The sequence below is a fragment of the Mixophyes fleayi genome, chromosome 9, assembly GCF_038048845.1.
Source record: "Mixophyes fleayi isolate aMixFle1 chromosome 9, aMixFle1.hap1, whole genome shotgun sequence".
NCBI lineage: Eukaryota > Metazoa > Chordata > Amphibia > Anura > Limnodynastidae > Mixophyes > Mixophyes fleayi.
This window is the reverse complement of record NC_134410.1, coordinates 718,313-736,326: the sequence shown is the minus strand read 5'-3', so window position 1 is coordinate 736,326 and position 18,014 is coordinate 718,313. Positions and strand designations below refer to the sequence as shown.

The window sequence follows — 18,014 nt, the reverse complement described above, 5'->3', positions numbered from 1 at the left end:
GACCCCAGACTCTATATAACGTCATCATCGTGTATCTGTGACCCCAGACTCTATATAACATCATCACTGTGTACCTGTGACCCCAGACTCTATATAACGCCATCACCGTGTACCTGTGACCCCAGACTCTATATAACATCATCACTGTGTACCTGTGACCCCAGACTCTATATAACGCCATCACCGTGTACCTGTGACCCCAGACTCTATATAACATCATCACTGTGTACCTGTGACCCCAGACTCTATATAACGTCATCATCGTGTATCTGTGACCCCAGACTCTATATAACATCATCACCGTGTACCTGTGACCCCAGACTCTATATAACGCCATCACCGTGTACCTGTGACCCCAGACTCTATATAACATCATCACCGTGTACCTGTGACCCCAGACTCTATATAACGCCATCACCGTGTATCTGTGACCCCAGACTTTATATAACGCCATCACCGTGTACCTGTGACCCCAGACTCTATATAACGTCATCATCGTGTACCTGTGACCCCAGACTCTATATAACGCCATCACCGTGTACCTGTGACCCCAGACTCTATATAACATCATCACCGTGTACCTGTGACCCCAGACTCTATATAACGTCATCACCGTGTACCTGTGACCCCAGACTCTATATAACGCCATCACCAGAGGTACCTGTGACCCCAGACTCTATATAACATCATCACCGTGTACCTGTGACCCCAGACTCTATATAACGCCATCACCGTGTACCTGTGACCCCAGACTCTATATAAAGTCATCACCACCGTGTACCTGTGACCCCAGACTCTATATAACATCAACACATGTACCTGTGACCCCAGACTCTATATAACATCATCACCGTGTACCTGTGACCCCAGACTCTATATAACATCATCACCGTGTACCTGTGACCCCAGACTCTATATAACGTCATCATCGTGTATCTGTGACCCCAGACTCTATATAACATCATCACCGTGTACCTGTGACCCCAGACTCTATATAACGCCATCACCGTGTACCTGTGACCCCAGACTCTATATAACATCATCACCGTGTACCTGTGACCCCAGACTCTATATAACGTCATCATCGTGTATCTGTGACCCCAGACTCTATATAACATCATCACCGTGTACCTGTGACCCCAGACTCTATATAACGCCATCACCGTGTACCTGTGACCCTAGACTCTATATAACATCAACACATGTACCTGTGACCCCAGACTCTATATAACGTCATCATCGTGTATCTGTGACCCCAGACTCTATATAACATCATCACCGTGTACCTGTGACCCCAGACTCTATATAACATCAACACATGTACCTGTGACCCCAGACTCTATATAACGTCATCACCGTGTACCTGTGACCCCAGACTCTATATAACATCATCACCGTGTACCTGTGACCCCAGACTCTATACAACATCATCACCGTGTACCTGTGACCCCAGACTCTATATAACATCATCACTGTGTACCTGTGACCCCAGACTCTATATAACGCCATCACCGTGTACCTGTGACCCCAGACTCTATATAACGTCATCACTGTGTACCTGTGACCCCAGACTCTATATAACATCATCACCGTGTACCTGTGACCCCAGACTCTATATAACATCATCACCGTGTACCTGTGACCCCAGACTCTATATAACGCCATCACCGTGTACCTGTGACCCCAGACTCTATATAACATCATCACCGTGTACCTGTGACCCCAGACTCTATATAACGTCATCACCGTGTACCTGTGACCCCAGACTCTATATAACATCATCACCGTGTACCTGTGACCCCAGACTCTATATAACATCATCACCATGTACCTGTGACCCCAGACTCTATATAACGTCATCACCGTGTACCTGTGACCCCAGACTCTATATAACATCATCACCGTGTACCTGTGACCCCAGACTCTATATAACGCCATCACCGTGTATCTGTGACCCCAGACTCTATATAACATCATCACCGTGTTCCTGTGACCCCAGACTCTATATAACATCATCACTGTGTACCTGTGACCCCAGACTCTATATAACGCCATCACCGTGTACCTGTGACCCCAGACTCTATATAAAGTCATCACCAGAGGTACCTGTGACCCCAGACTCTATATAACATCATCACCAGAGGTACCTGTGACCCCAGACTCTATATAACGCCATCACCATGTACCTGTGACCCCAGACTCTATATAACGCCACCACCACGTGTACCTGTGATCCCAGACTCTATATAACATCATCACGTGTACCTGTGACCCCAGACTCTATATAACATCATCACCGTGTACCTGTGACCCCAGACTCTATATAACATCATCACCAGAGGTACCTATGACCCCAGACTCTATATAACATCATCACCGTGTACCTGTGACCACAGACTCTATATAAAGTCATCACCGTGTACCTGTGACCCCAGACTCTATATAACGCCATCACCGTGTACCTGTGACCCCAGACTCTATATAACGCCATCACCGTGTACCTGTGACCCCAGACTCTATATAACGCCATCACCGTGTACCTGTGACCCCAGACTCTATATAACGTCATCATCGTGTACCTGTGACCCCAGACTCTATATAACGCCATCACCGTGTACCTGTGACCCCAGACTCTATATAACATCATCACCAGAGGTACCTGTGACCCCAGACTCTATATAACGCCACCACGTGTACCTGTGACCCCAGACTCTATATAACATCATCACCGTGTACCTGTGACCCCAGACTCTATATAACATCATCACCAGAGGTACCTGTGACCCCAGACTCTATATAACATCATCACCGTGTACCTGTGACCCCAGACTCTATATAAAGTCATCACCGTGTACCTGTGACCCCAGACTCTATATAACATCATCACCGTGTACCTGTGACCCCAGACTCTATATAATGTCATCACCAGAGGTACCTGTGACCACAGACTCTATATAACGCCATCACCGTGTACCTGTGACCCCAGACTCTATATAACGCCATCACCGTGTACCTGTGACCCCAGACTCTATATAACGCCATCACCGTGTACCTGTGACCCCAGACTCTATATAACGCCATCACCGTGTACCTGTGACCCCAGACTCTATATAACGTCATCATCGTGTACCTGTGACCCCAGACTCTATATAACGCCATCACCGTGTACCTGTGACCCCAGACTCTATATAACGTCATCATCGTGTACCTGTGACCCCAGACTCTATATAACGCCATCACCGTGTACCTGTGACCCCAGACTCTATATAACGTCATCATCGTGTACCTGTGACCCCAGACTCTATATAACGCCATCACCGTGTACCTGTGACCCCAGACTCTATATAACGCCATCACCAGAGGTACCTGTGACCCCAGACTCTATATAACGCCATCACCGTGTACCTGTGACCCCAGACTCTATATAACGCCATCACCAGAGGTACCTGTGACCCCAGACTCTATATAACATCATCATCGTGTACCTGAGACCCCAGACTCTATATTATTATTATTATTATTATCATTTATTTGTTAGGCGCCACAAGGTTTCCGCAGCGCCACACATAGTACAAACAGTAGACTATACAGGGTAAGACAGTACAGAACAATAAACAAAAAGTACCAATACTTCAGAAACTCCGGCCAGTCATATACAGTAAAGATGGAGCGGAAGAACAGGTATGGAGACAGGAGGGGAGGGGGCCCTGCTCATACGAGCTTACAACCTAAGGGAGGGTAAACAGACCAGGCACAAGAGGAGCCGGTTGAGGGAATGGGAGAGAGGGGAGAATGAGCGGAGGAGATGGGGGTTAAGTGGATGGTTGGTAGGCTTTGAGAAAGAGGCGAGTTTTGAGTGCACGTTTGAAGGAGCACAGAGTAGGAGAGAGGCGGATGGAGCGAGGGAGGTCATTCCAGTGAAGGGCGGCTGCATGGGAAAAGTCCTGGATTCTGGAATGGGAAGAGGTGATCAGAGTGGAGGAGAGGCGGCGGTCATTGGCCGAGCGCAGGGAGCGGGCGGGAGTGTGAATGAAGAGGAGGTTGGAGATATAAGGGGCAGTAGAGTGGGAGAGAGCCTTGTAAGTGGTGGTGAGGAGTGTGAAAAGAATTCTGTAGGGGAAGGGGAGCCAGTGAAGGGCAAGGCAGAGAGGGGAGGCAGAGGAGGAGCGGCGTGAGAGGTAGATGAGTCTTGCGGCTGCGTTGAGTATAGAGCGGAGGGGCGAGAGACGAGAGTGGGGGAGGCCGGTGAGGAGGAGGTTGCAGTAATCCAGGCGGGAGATGATGAGTGCGTGTATGATAGTTTTGGTGGCCTCCTGAGAGAGAAAGGGACGGATGCGGGCGATGTTGCGTAGTTGGAAGTGACAGGCTTGGGCAAGGGAATGAATGTGGGGGGCAAAAGAGAGAGAGGAGTCAAGGGTGACACCCAAGCAGCGGAGTTGGGTGACAGAGGAGATGGTAGTGTTGTTAACGACAATGGAGAGGTCATGGTGGGATGGGTGGTTGGGAGGAGGAAAGACAATGAGTTCAGTTTTGGAAATGTTGATTTTGAGAAAGCGCTCCGACATCCAGGAGGAGATGGCGGAGAGGCAGTCAGATACCTGAGCGAGGAGGGTGGGGGAAAGATCAGGTGAAGAGATGTAGAGTTGAATGTCGTCAGCATAAAGGTGATACTGAAGGCCAAAGGAGGAGATGAGAGCACCAAGGGAGGAAGTATAGAGGGAAAAGAGTAGAGGGCCAAGAACGGAGCCCTGCGGGACTCCTACTGCGGGAGGGTAGGGGGAGGAGGAAGAACCAGACGTGGATACAGAGAAGGAGCGGTTAGCGAGGTAAGAGGTGAACCAGGCGTGGACAGAACCAGAGAGGCCGAGAGAGAGAAGAGTTTGCAGCAGGAGGGGTTGGTCCACGGTGTCGAAGGCTGCGGAGAGGTCAAGGAGGATGAGTAGGGAAAAGTGACCCTTGGATTTGGCCGATAGGAGATCATTAGTAACCTTGGCCAGGGCCGTTTCGGTAGAGTGGAGGGGGCGGTAGCCGGATTGGAGAGGGTCAAGGAGGGAATTGTCCGAGAGGTGCCTGGTTAGGCGGCTACAGACAATCCGCTCAAGTAATTTAGAGGCATAGGGGAGAAGAGAGATAGGGCGATAATTGGCAAGAGATGTGGGGTCGAGATTGGGTTTCTTGGGGATAGGAGAGATGAGAGCGTGTTTAAATGAGAAGGGTATTACCCCAGAGGAGAGTGATAGGTTGAAAAGGTGTGCGAGGTAGGAGCAGGCAGTGGGAGAAAGAGAGCGAAGGAGGTGAGAGGGGATGGGATCGAGAGGGCAGGTAGAGGGTGGAGAGGACTGAATGAGAGAGTGAACTTCTTCACCTGTTGTAGGGCAGAAGGAGCACCAGAGTTGGGTGTTAATGGGAGGTGAAGCAAAGAGGGAGGCGGGAGAAGGGGAGGAGCAGATATTCAGTCTGATGGCCTCAATTTTGGAAGAGAAAAAGGTGGCAAAGTCAGAAGCGGAGAGGGAAGACGGGACAGAAGGGGGTGGGGGGGAGAGTAGGGAGCTGAAGGTGGCAAAGAGGCGGCGGGGATTGGAGGACTGAGAAGAAATGAGGGACTTAAAGAAGGATTGTTTGGCAAGGGAGAGGGCGGAACAGAAAGAAGAGAGGATGAATTTAAAGTGAAGGAAGTCGGCCAGGGAACGACATTTCCTCCAGAGGCGTTCAGCAGTGCGAGAGCACTTTTGAAGGAAGCGGGTGAGTTTTGAGTGCCAGGGCTGGGGAAGGATGTGGCGTCTGCTGACGGTAGAGGCCGGGGCGACAGCGTCCAGGGCAGTAGTGAGGGAGAGATTGTAGAGAGAGGATGCCTGGTCAGGACAGACCAGGGAGGTAAGGGGTGATAGGAGAGTTTCAAGAGAGGAGGAGAAAGAGGTAGGGTCAATAGCGTCAAGGTTGCGCCTGGTGAGGGTCGCCTTGGGCGAGGCAGGAGCAGGTGAGGAGGACAGAGTGAAGGAGAGGAGATGGTGGTCAGAGAGTGGGAAGGGAGAGTTGGAGAAGTCAGAGAGATCACAGAGATGAGAGAAGACAAGGTCGAGGGAGTGACCAAGACAGTGGGTGGGGGAAGAGGTCCACTGAGTGAGGCCTAGGGAGGAGGAGAGGGCGAGAAATTTGATGGTGGCGGGGTCAGAACATTTGTCAATAGGAATATTAAAGTCACCAAGTATGATGGAGGGAAGGTCGGAGGAAAGGTAGTGGGGGAGCCATGCAGCGAAGTTGTCAAGGAAAAGGGAGGTGGGGCCAGGGGGCCAGTAGATGACAGAGACACGGAGGTGGATGGGGGAGAAGAGCCGGATGGAGTGTACTTCAAAGGAAGAGAAGGAGAGGGAAGGTAAAGTAGGAATGACCCGAAAAGTGCAGTTAGGGGAAAGGAGGAGGCCCACACCACCTCCTGGATGCTCATCCGGTCTGGTGGAGTGGGTGAAGGAGAGGCCCCCGTAGGAAAGGGCGGCAGGTGAGGCAGTATCGGAAGAAGTGAGCCAGGTTTCAGTGATGGCAAGAAGATTTAGAGAGTTGGAGATGAATAGGTCGTGAATGGATGCCAGTTTGTTACGGATGGACCTGGAGTTCCAGAGGGCACTTGAGAAGGGGTGGGAGGGGCGAGTGGAGATGCTGATGAGATTGTCAGGGTTGATGGGGCGTGGGGGAGGGTGGGGGGTGGGGCAGCGAGAGATGGGCAAGAGAAGGGGGCTGGGGGAGAGGATGGGTATAGGAAAAGAGCGGGGCGGCATGGTGAGGGACAGGGATGGACGGGGAAAAAGAGAAGGTGCAAGGGTAATTAACTTAGAGGTGAGGGCGCCACTAGGTGTTCGTAGTGCCTTACAGGGACAAACAAAATTACAATACGAGGTGAGACAGCACAGAACAGTAAACAATAATCACAGTAACTCAGTGAGATCAGGGCACAGCTAGAGAGGTGGGGGAGGGGAGAGGGGTAGGTCCGCCAACAGCGGCACCTAGGAAGGAGGGCACGGAAGAGAGGGAGACCCCCAGGGGGAAGAGGAGGGAGCAAGAGGGGACGGGGGAAGAGGGTCCTCGAGGAGGAAGGCTAGGTAGCTGGCGAGCAGAGTTAAAAGTGGTGACGACAGGAGGAGAGAAGACCCTGCTCAAAGGAGCGTACAATCTAAGGGATGGGGTAGACTGACAGAGAGACATGGGGGAGAGAAGGAGGAACGGAGGATAAGGATAAAGGAAGGGGAATGAAGGGGAAGAGTCAGAAGAAAAGGTAGGAAGTTAAGTGGGAGACTGGAAAGCTTTAAGAAAAAGGTGGGGTTTTTAAAGCCCGTTTGAAACTGGACAGATTAGGGGAAGTTCTGATGGAGGGAGGGAGCTTGTTCCAGTGGAGGGGGACAGCGCGGGCGAAGTCTTGGATACGCGCGTGGGAGGAGGTGATCAGGGGGAAAGAGAGGTGACGGTCATTGGCCGATCGGAGAGGGCGGGATGGAGCATGAATAGAGAGGAGGGAGGAGATGTAGGGTGCTGTGGAGTTGTCGAGGGCCTTGTATGTAAGAGTGAGGAGCTTGAACAGGATTCTGAAGGGAAAGGGGATCCAGTGAAGGGACTGGTAGAGGGGGAGACAGAAGAGGAGCGGCGAGAAAAGTAGATGAGCCTAGCGGCTGCATTAAGTACAGATCGAAGGGGAGCGAGGTGAGAGTGGGGGAAGCCAGTAAGGAGGAGGTTGCAGTAGTCCAAGCGGGAGATGATCAGAGAGTGAATAAGACATTTAGTGGCATCTTGGGAAAGGAAGGGCCAGATGCAAGCGATGTTACGCAGCTGGAAGCGGCAGGATTTAGCAAGAGAGAGAATGTGGGGGCCAAAGGAGAGAGAGGAGTCGAGGATGACCCCGAGGCAGCGAAGTTGGGGGACAGGGGAGATAGAGGTGTTGTCGACGGTGATAGAAAGGTCAGAGGGGGGCGAGGTGCGAGGGGGAGGAAAGACTATAAGTTCAGTTTTGGAGAGGTTAAGTTTGAGGAAACGAGAGGATATCCAGGAGGAGATGGCAGAGAGGTAGGCAGACACCCTAGAGAGGAGGGAAGGAGAGAGATCGGGAGAGGAGAGTTAAAGTTGAGTGTCGTCAGTGTAGAGATGATAGTTGAGGCCATAGGAGCTGATGAGTTCACCCAGGGAAGAGGTGTATAGAGAGAAGAGTAAGGGTCCCAAAACAGAGCCCTGAGGGACCCCGACTGGAAGGGTGGACGGGGGGGAGAGAGACCCAGAGGTGGTGACGGAGAAGGAACGGTCAGGAGAGTGCTGAAGGTGGCGAAGAGGCGGCGGGGGTTAGAGGATTGGGAAGAGATGAGGGATTTAAAGAAAGATTGTTTAGCGAGTGTAGGATCAGAGGATGAATTTGAAGTGGAGGAAGTCAGCCAGGGAGCGGGATTTTCTCCAGTGGCGTTCAGCGGTACGGGAGCATTTTTGCAGGAGGCGGGTAAGTTTAGTGTGCCTGGGTTGGGGTTTGGAGCAGCGAGGGTGGACGGAGTGGGCAGGGGCGACCGCATCCAAAGCAGAGGTGAGGGTGAGATTGTAGAGGGAGACCGCCTGGTTGGTGCAGGACAGGGAGGAAAGGGGAGAAAGAAGAGTATCAAGAGAGGAGGACAGAGTGGCCGGGTCAAGGGTGTCGATGTTGCGTATGGATAGAGTAGGTTTGGGCAGGGGGAGTGGAGCAGGAGAGGAGGAGAGAGAGAAGGAGAGGAGATGGTGATCGGATAGAGGAAAGGGAGAGATGGAGAAGTCGGAGAGATTACATAGGTAGGAGAAGACAAGATCAAGGGAGTGGCCAAGGCAGTGGGTAGAGGAGGAGGTCCATTGGGTAAGACCAAGGGAGGAAGAAAGGGTGAGCAGCAGGGTCAGAGGGATTGTCCGTGGGAAAGTTAAAGTTGCAGAGGATGATGGAGGGGAGGTCGGAGGAGAGGTGGTGAGGAAGCCAAGCAGCAAAGTTATCAAGGAAGAGGGAGGTATGGCCAGAGGGGCGGTAGACGACAGTGACACGGAGATTGATGGGGAAGAAGAGGCGGATGGAGTGGGCTTCAAAGGAGAGGGAGGGTTCAGGGGGAATGACACGAAAAGTACAGGAGGAGGATAAGAGGAGGCCCACTCCTCCGCCTAGGCGGGCACCAGGTCTGGCGGAGCGGGTGAAGGAGAGGCCACCATAGGAGAGGGCAGCGGGGGAGGCGGTGTCAGAGTCGGAGAGCCAGCTTTCAGTAAGGGCGAGAAGGTTAAGGGAGGTGGATAAAAAGAGGTCGTGGTATATAACATCATCAACGTGTACCTGTGACCCCAGACTCTATATAACGTCACCGTGTACCTGTGACCCCAGACTCTATATAATGTCATCACCGCAGGTACCTGTGACCCCAGACTCTATATAACATCACTGTGTACCTGTGACCCCAGACTCTATATAACATCATCACCGTGTACCTGTGACCCCAGACTCTATATAATGTCATCATCACCGTGTACCTGTGACCTCAGACTCTATATAACATCATCACCGTGTACCTGTGACCCCAGACTCTATATAATGTCATCATCACCGTGTACCTGTGACCCCAGACTCTATATAACGTCATCACCGTGTACCTGTGACCCAAGACTCTATATAACATCATCACTGTGTACCTGTGACCCCAGACTCTATATAATGTCATCACCGCAGGTACCTGTGACCCCAGACTCTATATAACATCACTGTGTACCTGTGACCCCAGACTCTATATAATGTCATCATCACCGTGTACCTGTGACCTCAGACTCTATATAACATCATCACTGTGTACCTGTGACCCCAGAGTCTATATAACATCATCACCGTGTACCTGTGACCCAAGACTCTATATAACATCATCGTGTACCTGTGACCCCAGACTCTATATAACGTCATTACCGTGTACCTGTGACCCAAATCTATATAATGTCATCATCACTGTGTACCTGTGACCCCAGACTCTATATAATGTCACCACCACGTGTACCTGTGATCCCAGACTCTATATAACATCATCACGTGTACCTGTGACCCCAGACTCTATATAACATCATCACCGTGTACCTGTGACCCCAGACTCTATATAATGTCATCATCACCGTGTACCAGTGACCCCAGACTCTATATAACATCATCATTGTGTACCAGTGACCCCAGACTCTATATAACATCACCGTGTACCAGTGACCCCAGACTCTATATAACATCACCGTGTACCAGTGACCCCAGACTCTATATAACATCACCACCACGTGTACCTGTGACCCCAGACTCTATATAATATAATTGCTCTGCTGCCTGCAGTATAAAATGTGATTGTGGATAAGAAATGTCCTCTGTTAAACCTGAAACACTCTGCGCTGCTCTGCGCCCTGTGCTCTGCAATGTGCTGCACTTCTGTTCCAGACTCTGCAAAACTTTCCTCAATAAATGGTTAATGTTTAGCCCAACCCCCGGGGCTGAGAAGCCGAAGCTGCGGGCTGGTCCCATCCTGCACAGTCCACACAGCACCTTCCCGAGAGCTGCGCTGCAGTCTGCTGCCCGGGACCCCGCAGGTAAGAGCCGGGGAAACACTTATATGGTGCCTGCAGAGTCTGGTGCGCTGCACAGTGTGAGGGGACCTGCACTCTAGTCCTGCACTCTCATCCCTAACCCTGCACTCTAGTCCTGCTCTCTCATCCCTAACCCTGCACTCTAGTCCTCCTCTCTCATCCCTGACCCTGCACTCTAGTCCTGCTCTCTCATCCCTAACCCTGCACTCTAGTCCTGCTCTCTCATCCCTAACCCTGCACTCTAGTCTTGCTCTCTCATCCCTGTCCCTGCACTCTAGTCCTGCTCTCTCATCCCTGACCCTGCACTCTGATCCTGCTCTCTCATCCCTAACCCTGCACTCTAGTCTTGCTCTCTCATCCCTGTCCCTGCACTCTAGTCCTGCTCTCTCATCCCTGACCCTGCACTCTAGTCCTGCTCTCTCATCCCTAACCCTGCACTCTGATCCTGCTCTTTCATCCCTGACCCTGCTCTCTCATCCCTGACCCTGCACTCTGATCCGGCTCTCTCATCCCTGACCCTGCACTCTGATCCTGCTCTCTCATCCCTAACCCTGCACTCTGATCCTGCTCTCTCATCCCTGACCCTGCACTCTGATCCTGCTCTCTCATCCCTAACCCTGCACTCTGATCCTGCTCTCTCATCCCTAACCCTGCACTCTAGTCCTGCTCTCACATCCCTGACCCTGCACTCTAGTCCTGCTCTCACATCCCTGACCCTGCACTCTAGTCCTGCTCTCACATCCCTGACCCTGCTCTCTGATCCGGCTCTCTCAACCCGAACCCTGCACTCTAGTCCTGCTCTCTCATCCTTGACCCTGCACTCTGTTTCTGCTCTCTCATCCCTAACCCTGCACTCTGTTTCTGCTCTCTCATCCCCGACCCTGCACTCTGATCCTGCTCTCTCATCCCTAACCCTGCACTCTCATCCCTAACCCTGCACTCTAGTCCTGCTCTCTCATTCCTGACCCTGCACTCTCTCACATCTGATTCAGCACTCTATACCCTGGATTCTGCACTCTTTTTCCATCTCATCTCATTCTACATACTGAGGCATTTGATCCTGCACTCTTTCATCTCCGCTTTGACCCAGCACTCTCTCTGATCTAACACTGCTCTCTTATTCCTGACCTAGGACTCTCTCCTCTGACCCTGCACTCTCTCTCTGAATTCTTTTTGGTACACTATCACATCTGTTCCTGTAAAAAGATAACATTTAAATATTTAATTAGGTATATTGCTGGGATTGATACATTTTATCCTCATCTATTGTTTCCTTTTACTAAGTCTGACCCAGCTCTCTCTGATCTCTGACCCAGTTCTCTCTCTGATCTCTGACCCAGTTCTCTCTCTGATCTCTGACCCAGTTCTCTCTCTGATCTCTGACCCAGTTCTCTCTCTGATCTCTGACCCAGCTCTCTCTCTCTCTGACCCAGCTCTCTCTCTCTCTGACCCAGCTCTCTTTCTCTCTGACCCAGCTCTCTCTGATCTCTGACCCAGTTCTCTCTCTGATCTCTGACCCAGCTCTCTCTCTCTCTCTGATCTCTGACCCAGTTCTCTCTCTGATCTCTGACCCAGTTCTCTCTCTGATCTCTGACCCAGTTCTCTCTCTGATCTCTGACCCAGTTCTCTCTCTGATCTCTGACCCAGCTATCTCTCTTTCTGACCCAGCTCGCTCTCTCTCTGACCCAGCTCGCTCTCTCTCTGACCCAGCTCTCTCTCTCTCTGACCCAGCTCTCTCTCTCTCTCTGACCCAGCTCTCTCTGATCTCTGACCCAGTTCTCTCTCTGATCTCTGACCCAGTTCTCTCTCTGATCTCTGACCCAGTTCTCTCTCTGATCTCTGACCCAGCTCTCTCTCTCTCTGATCTCTGACCCAGTTCTCTCTCTGATCTCTGACCCAGTTCTCTCTCTGATCTCTGACCCAGTTCTCTCTCTGATCTCTGACCCAGTTCTCTCTCTGATCTCTGACCCAGTTCTCTCTCTGATCTCTGACCCAGCTCTCTCTCTCTCTGACCCAGCTCTCTCTCTCTCTGACCCAGCTCTCTCTGATCTCTGACCCAGCTCTCTCTGATCTCTGACCCAGCTCTCTCTGATCTCTGACCCAGCTCTCTCTGATCTCTGACCCAGTTCTCTCTCTGATCTCTGACCCAGTTCTCTCTCTGATCTCTGACCCAGCTCTCTCTCTCTGATCTCTGACCCAGCTCTCTCTCTCTGATCTCTGACCCAGCTCTCTCTCTCTGATCTCTGACCCAGCTCTCTCTCTCTGATCTCTGACCCGGTTCTCTCTCTGATCTCTGACCCGGTTCTCTCTCTGATCTCTGACCCGGTTCTCTCTCTGATCTCTGACCCAGCTCTCTCTCTGATCTCTGACCCAGCTCTCTCTCTGATCTCTGACCCAGCTCTCTCTCTCTCTCTGACCCAGCTCTCTCTCTGACCCAGCTCTCTCTCTGACCCAGCTCTCTCTCTGACCCAGCTCTCTCTCTGACCCAGCTCTCTCTCTGACCCAGCTCTCTCTCTGACCCAGCTCTCTCTCTCTGACCCAGCTCTCTCTCTCTCTCTCTGACCCAGCTCTCTCTCTCTCTCTCTCTGACCCAGCTCTCTCTCTCTCTCTCTCTGACCCAGCTCTCTCTCTCTCTCTCTCTGACCCAGCTCTCTCTCTCTCTCTGACCCAGCTCTCTCTCTCTCTCTCTCTGACCCAGCTCTCTCTCTCTCTGACCCAGCTCTCTCTCTCTCTGACCCAGCTCTCTCTCTCTGACCCAGCTCTCTCTCTCTCTCTCTCTCTCTCTCTCTGACCCAGCTCTCTCTCTGATCTCTCTCTCTGACCCAGCTCTCTCTCTGATCTCTGACCCAGCTCTCTCTCTCTCTGACCCAGCTCTCTCTCTCTCTGACCCAGCTCTCTCTCTCTCTCTCTGACCCAGTTCTCTCTCTGATCTCTGACCCAGCTCTTTCTCTCTCTCTCTCTCTGATCTCTGACCCAGCTCTCTCTCTCTCACCCAGCTCTCTCTCTCTGACCCAGCTCTCTCTCTCTCTCTGACCCAGCTCTCTCTCTCTCTCTGACCCAGCTCTCTCTCTCTCTCTGACCCAGCTCTCTCTGATCTCTGACCCAGTTCTCTCTCTGATCTCTGACCCAGTTCTCTCTCTGATCTCTGACCCAGCTCTCTCTCTCTGATCTCTGACCCAGTTCTCTCTCTGACCCAGTTCTCTCTCTGATCTCTGACCCAGTTCTCTCTCTGATCTCTGACCCGGTTCTCTCTCTGATCTCTGACCCGGTTCTCTCTCTGATCTCTGACCCGGTTCTCTCTCTGATCTCTGACCCGGTTCTCTCTCTGATCTCTGACCCGGTTTTCTCTCTCTCTCTCTCTCTGACCCAGCTCTCTCTCTCTCTCTCTGACCCAGCTCTCTCTCTCTGACCCAGCTCTCTCTCTCTCTCTCTGACCCAGCTCTCTCTCTCTCTCTGACCCAGCTCTCTCTCTCTCTCTCTGACCCAGCTCTCTCTCTCTCTCTGACCCAGCTCTCTCTCTCTCTCTCTGACCCAGCTCTCTCTCTCTGACCCAGCTCTCTCTCTCTCTGACCCAGCTCTCTCTCTCTCTGACCCAGCTCTCTCTCTCTCTGACCCAGCTCTCTCTCTCTCTCTGACCCAGCTCTCTCTCTCTCTCTGACCCAGCTCTCTCTCTCTCTCTGACCCAGCTCTCTCTCTCTCTCTGACCCAGCTCTCTCTCTCTCTCTCTGACCCAGCTCTCTCTCTGATCTCTGACCCAGCTCTTTCTCTCTCTCTCTCTCTGATCTCTGACCCAGCTCTCTCTCTCTGACCCAGCTCTCTCTCTCTCTCTGACCCAGCTCTCTCTCTCTCTGACCCAGCTCTCTCTCTCTCTCTCTCTGACCCAGCTCTCTCTCTGATCTCTGTCCCAGCTCTCTACACTCTCTTCCCTTCCTACATCTAGACCTTGCACTCACTATCCGGCACTCTCGCACATTGTCTCTTTCTAATAGCTCCCAGTATGTAAATATTTATATGCAAAGTAGACAGCACATTAATCACTTACACTGTTACCATCTCTCCCCCTTAACCTGCCTTCTTTCTCCCATGACGAATCTTAACGATCTGCCACAGTAAGAGACATTCAGGGTAACAGTCTCTTTGATGAAGTGTCTAGACAAAGTAACCGAGACCACAAGTCAGCTGACACCAGCTGTCTCCTTCACCGTCTCACCGAGCTTTTATATACAGCCGTATACTGTCTTCGGACTGTCACATACTAACATCTCGTAATTGTCATGTACACACCTGAGACCCCCACCCAGGACTAGTGTTCTTTACCTACCTGGGACCCCCACCCAGGACTAGTGTCCTTTACCTACCTGGGACCCCCACCCAGGACTAGTGTCCTTTACACACCTGTGACCCCCACCCAGGACCAGTGTTCTTTACCTACCTGGGACCCCCACCCAGGACTCGTGTCCTTTACACACCTGTGACCCCCACCCAGGACCAGTGTCCTTTATCTACCTGGGACCCCCACCCAGGACTAGTGTCCTTTACACACCTGAGACCCCCACCCAGGACTAGTGTCCTTTACCTACCTGGGACCCCCACCCAGGACCAGTGTCCTTTACCTACCTGGGACCCCCACCCAGGATTCGTGTCCTTTACACACCTGGGACCCCCACCCAGGACTAGTGTTCTTTACACACCTGTGACCCCCACCCAGGACCAGTGTCCTTTATCTACCTGGGACCCCCACCCAGGACTAGTGTCCTTTACACACCTGAGACCCCCACCCAGGACTAGTGTCCTTTACCTACCTGGGACCCCCACCCAGGACCAGTGTCCTTTACCTGACTGGGACCCCCACCCAGGACTAGTGTCCTTTACCTACCTGGGACCCCCACCCAGGACTCGTGTCCCTTACACACCTGTGACCCCCACCCAGGACCAGTGTCCTTTACCTGACTGGGACCCCCACCCAGGACTAGTGTCCTTTACACACCTGGGACCCCCACCCAGGACTCGTGTCCTTTACACACCTGAGACCCCCACCCAGGACTAGTGTCCTTTACCTACCTGGTACCCCCACCCAGGACTAGTGTCCTTTATCTACCTGGTACCCCCACCCAGGACTAGTGTCCTTTATCTACCTGGGACCCCCACCCAGGACTAGTGTCCTTTACACACCTGGGACCCCCACCCAGAACTCGTGTCCCTTACACACCTGTGACCCCCACCCAGGACTCGTGTCCCTTACACACCTGTGCCCCCACCCAGGATTCGTGTCCTTTACACACCTGAGACCCCCACCCAGGACCAGTGTCCTTTACCTACCTGGGATCCCCACCCAGGACTAGTGTCCCTTACACACCTGTGACCCCCCACCCAGGACTCGTGTCCCTTACACACCTGAGACCCCCACCCAGGACTAGTGTCCTTTACACACCTGAGACCCCCACTCAGGACTAGTGTCCTTTACACACCTGGGACCCCTACCCAGGACTCATGTCCGTTACACACCTGTAACATCCACCCAGGACTCGTGTCCCTTACACACCTGAGACCCCCACCCAGGGCTCGTGTCCCTTACACACCTGTATCCCCTACGCAGGACTAGTGTCCTTTACACACCTGTAACCTCCCCCAGGACTAGTGTTCCTTACACACCTGGGACCCCATCTAGGGCTAGTGTCCCTTACACACCTGGAACCCCCACCCAGGACTAGTGTCCCTTACACACTCAGACCCCCACCCAGGACTAGTGTCCCTTACACACTTGGGACCCCCACCCAGGACTAGTGACCCTTACACACTTGGGACCCCCACCCAGGACTAGTGTCCCTTACACACTTGGGACCCCCACCCAGGACTAGTGTCCCTTACACACTTGGGACCCCCACCCAGGACTAGTGTCCCTTACACACTTGGGACCCCCACCCAGGACTAGTGTCCCTTACATACTTGGGACCCCCGCCCAGGACTAGTGTCCTTTACACACCTGGGACCCCCACCCAGGACTAGTGTCCCATACACTCCTGAGACCCCCGCCCAGGACTAGTGTTCTTTACACACCTGGGACCTCCACCCAGGACTATTGTGCCTTACACACCTGGGACCCCCACCCAGGACTAGTGTCCTTTACACACCTGGGACCCCGACCCAGGAATAATGACCTTTGCACACCTGTGACCCCCACCCAGGACTAGTGTCCTTTACACACCTGTGACCCCCACCCAGGACTAGTGTTCTTTACACACCTGGGACCTCCACCCAGGACTATTGTGCCTTACACACCTGGGACCCCCACCCAGGACTAGTGTCCTTTACACACCTGGGACCCCGACCCAGGAATAATGACCTTTGCACACCTGTGACCCCCACCCAGGACTAGTGTCCTTTACACACCTGTGACCCCCACCCAGGACTAGTGTTCTTTACACACCTGGGACCTCCACCCAGGACTATTGTGCCTTACACACCTGGGACCTCCACCCAGGACTATTGTGCCTTACACACCTGGGACCCCCACCCAGGACTAGTGTCCTTTACACACCTGGGACCCCCACCCAGGACTAGTGTCCTTTACACACCTGGGACCCTCACTCAGGACTAGTGTCCTTTACACACCTGGGACCCCCACCCAGGACTCGTGTCACTTACACACCTGTAACATCCACCCAGGACTCGTGTCCCCTACACACCTGAGACCCCCACCCAGGACTCATGTCCCTTACACACCTGTAACATCCACCCAGGACTCGTGTCCCTTACACACCTGAGACCCCCACCCAGGACTCGTGTCCCTTACACACCTGTATCCCCCACGCAGGACTAGTGTCCCTTACATACCTGTAACCTCCACCCAGTACTAGTGAGCCTTACACACCTGTAACCTCCACCCAGGACTCGTGTCCCTTACACACCTGGAACCCCCACCGAAGACTAGTGTCCCTTACACACCTGTATCCCCCACCCAGGACTAGTGCCCCTTACACACCAGGGACCCCCACCGAGGACTAGTGTCCCTTACTCACAGCACTTACACACCCAACATCCACACATTATTGTCCTTTCAGCTCCCTATGTGTCACATTAATTAGTGTCCCCACAGCTCCCTTTTTGTCACAGTCATTAGTATCCCCTCACTTCCCTGTGTGTCACAGTTATTACTGTCCCCTCACCTCCCTGTGTGTCACAGTTATTACTGTCCCCTCACCTCCCTGTGTGTCACAGTTATTACTGTCCCCTCACCTCCCTGTGTGTCACAGTTTTCCTACGTTCCCAGGTATGTCCTTGCAGTAATCCTCTCCTTATTAGTATATATCCAGCATATGGATCTTCTCTGCTGCCAATCTCACACACACCTAGCACTACTACTTACCCCTCTATACTGCCCCCACTATATGTACCCATTGTCTCCCAGTGCAGTTACCTTTATCACCTTACCC

General features: G+C 52.6%; 1 protein-coding gene across 3 annotated transcripts in view; it reads right to left on the bottom strand.

Moving 5' to 3' along the window:
• GIPR (gastric inhibitory polypeptide receptor) overlaps positions 1 to 18,014 on the bottom strand; it is a 142,229-nt gene that overhangs the window by 86,731 nt on the left and 37,484 nt on the right. The gene's annotated exons all lie outside the window — the stretch shown is intronic.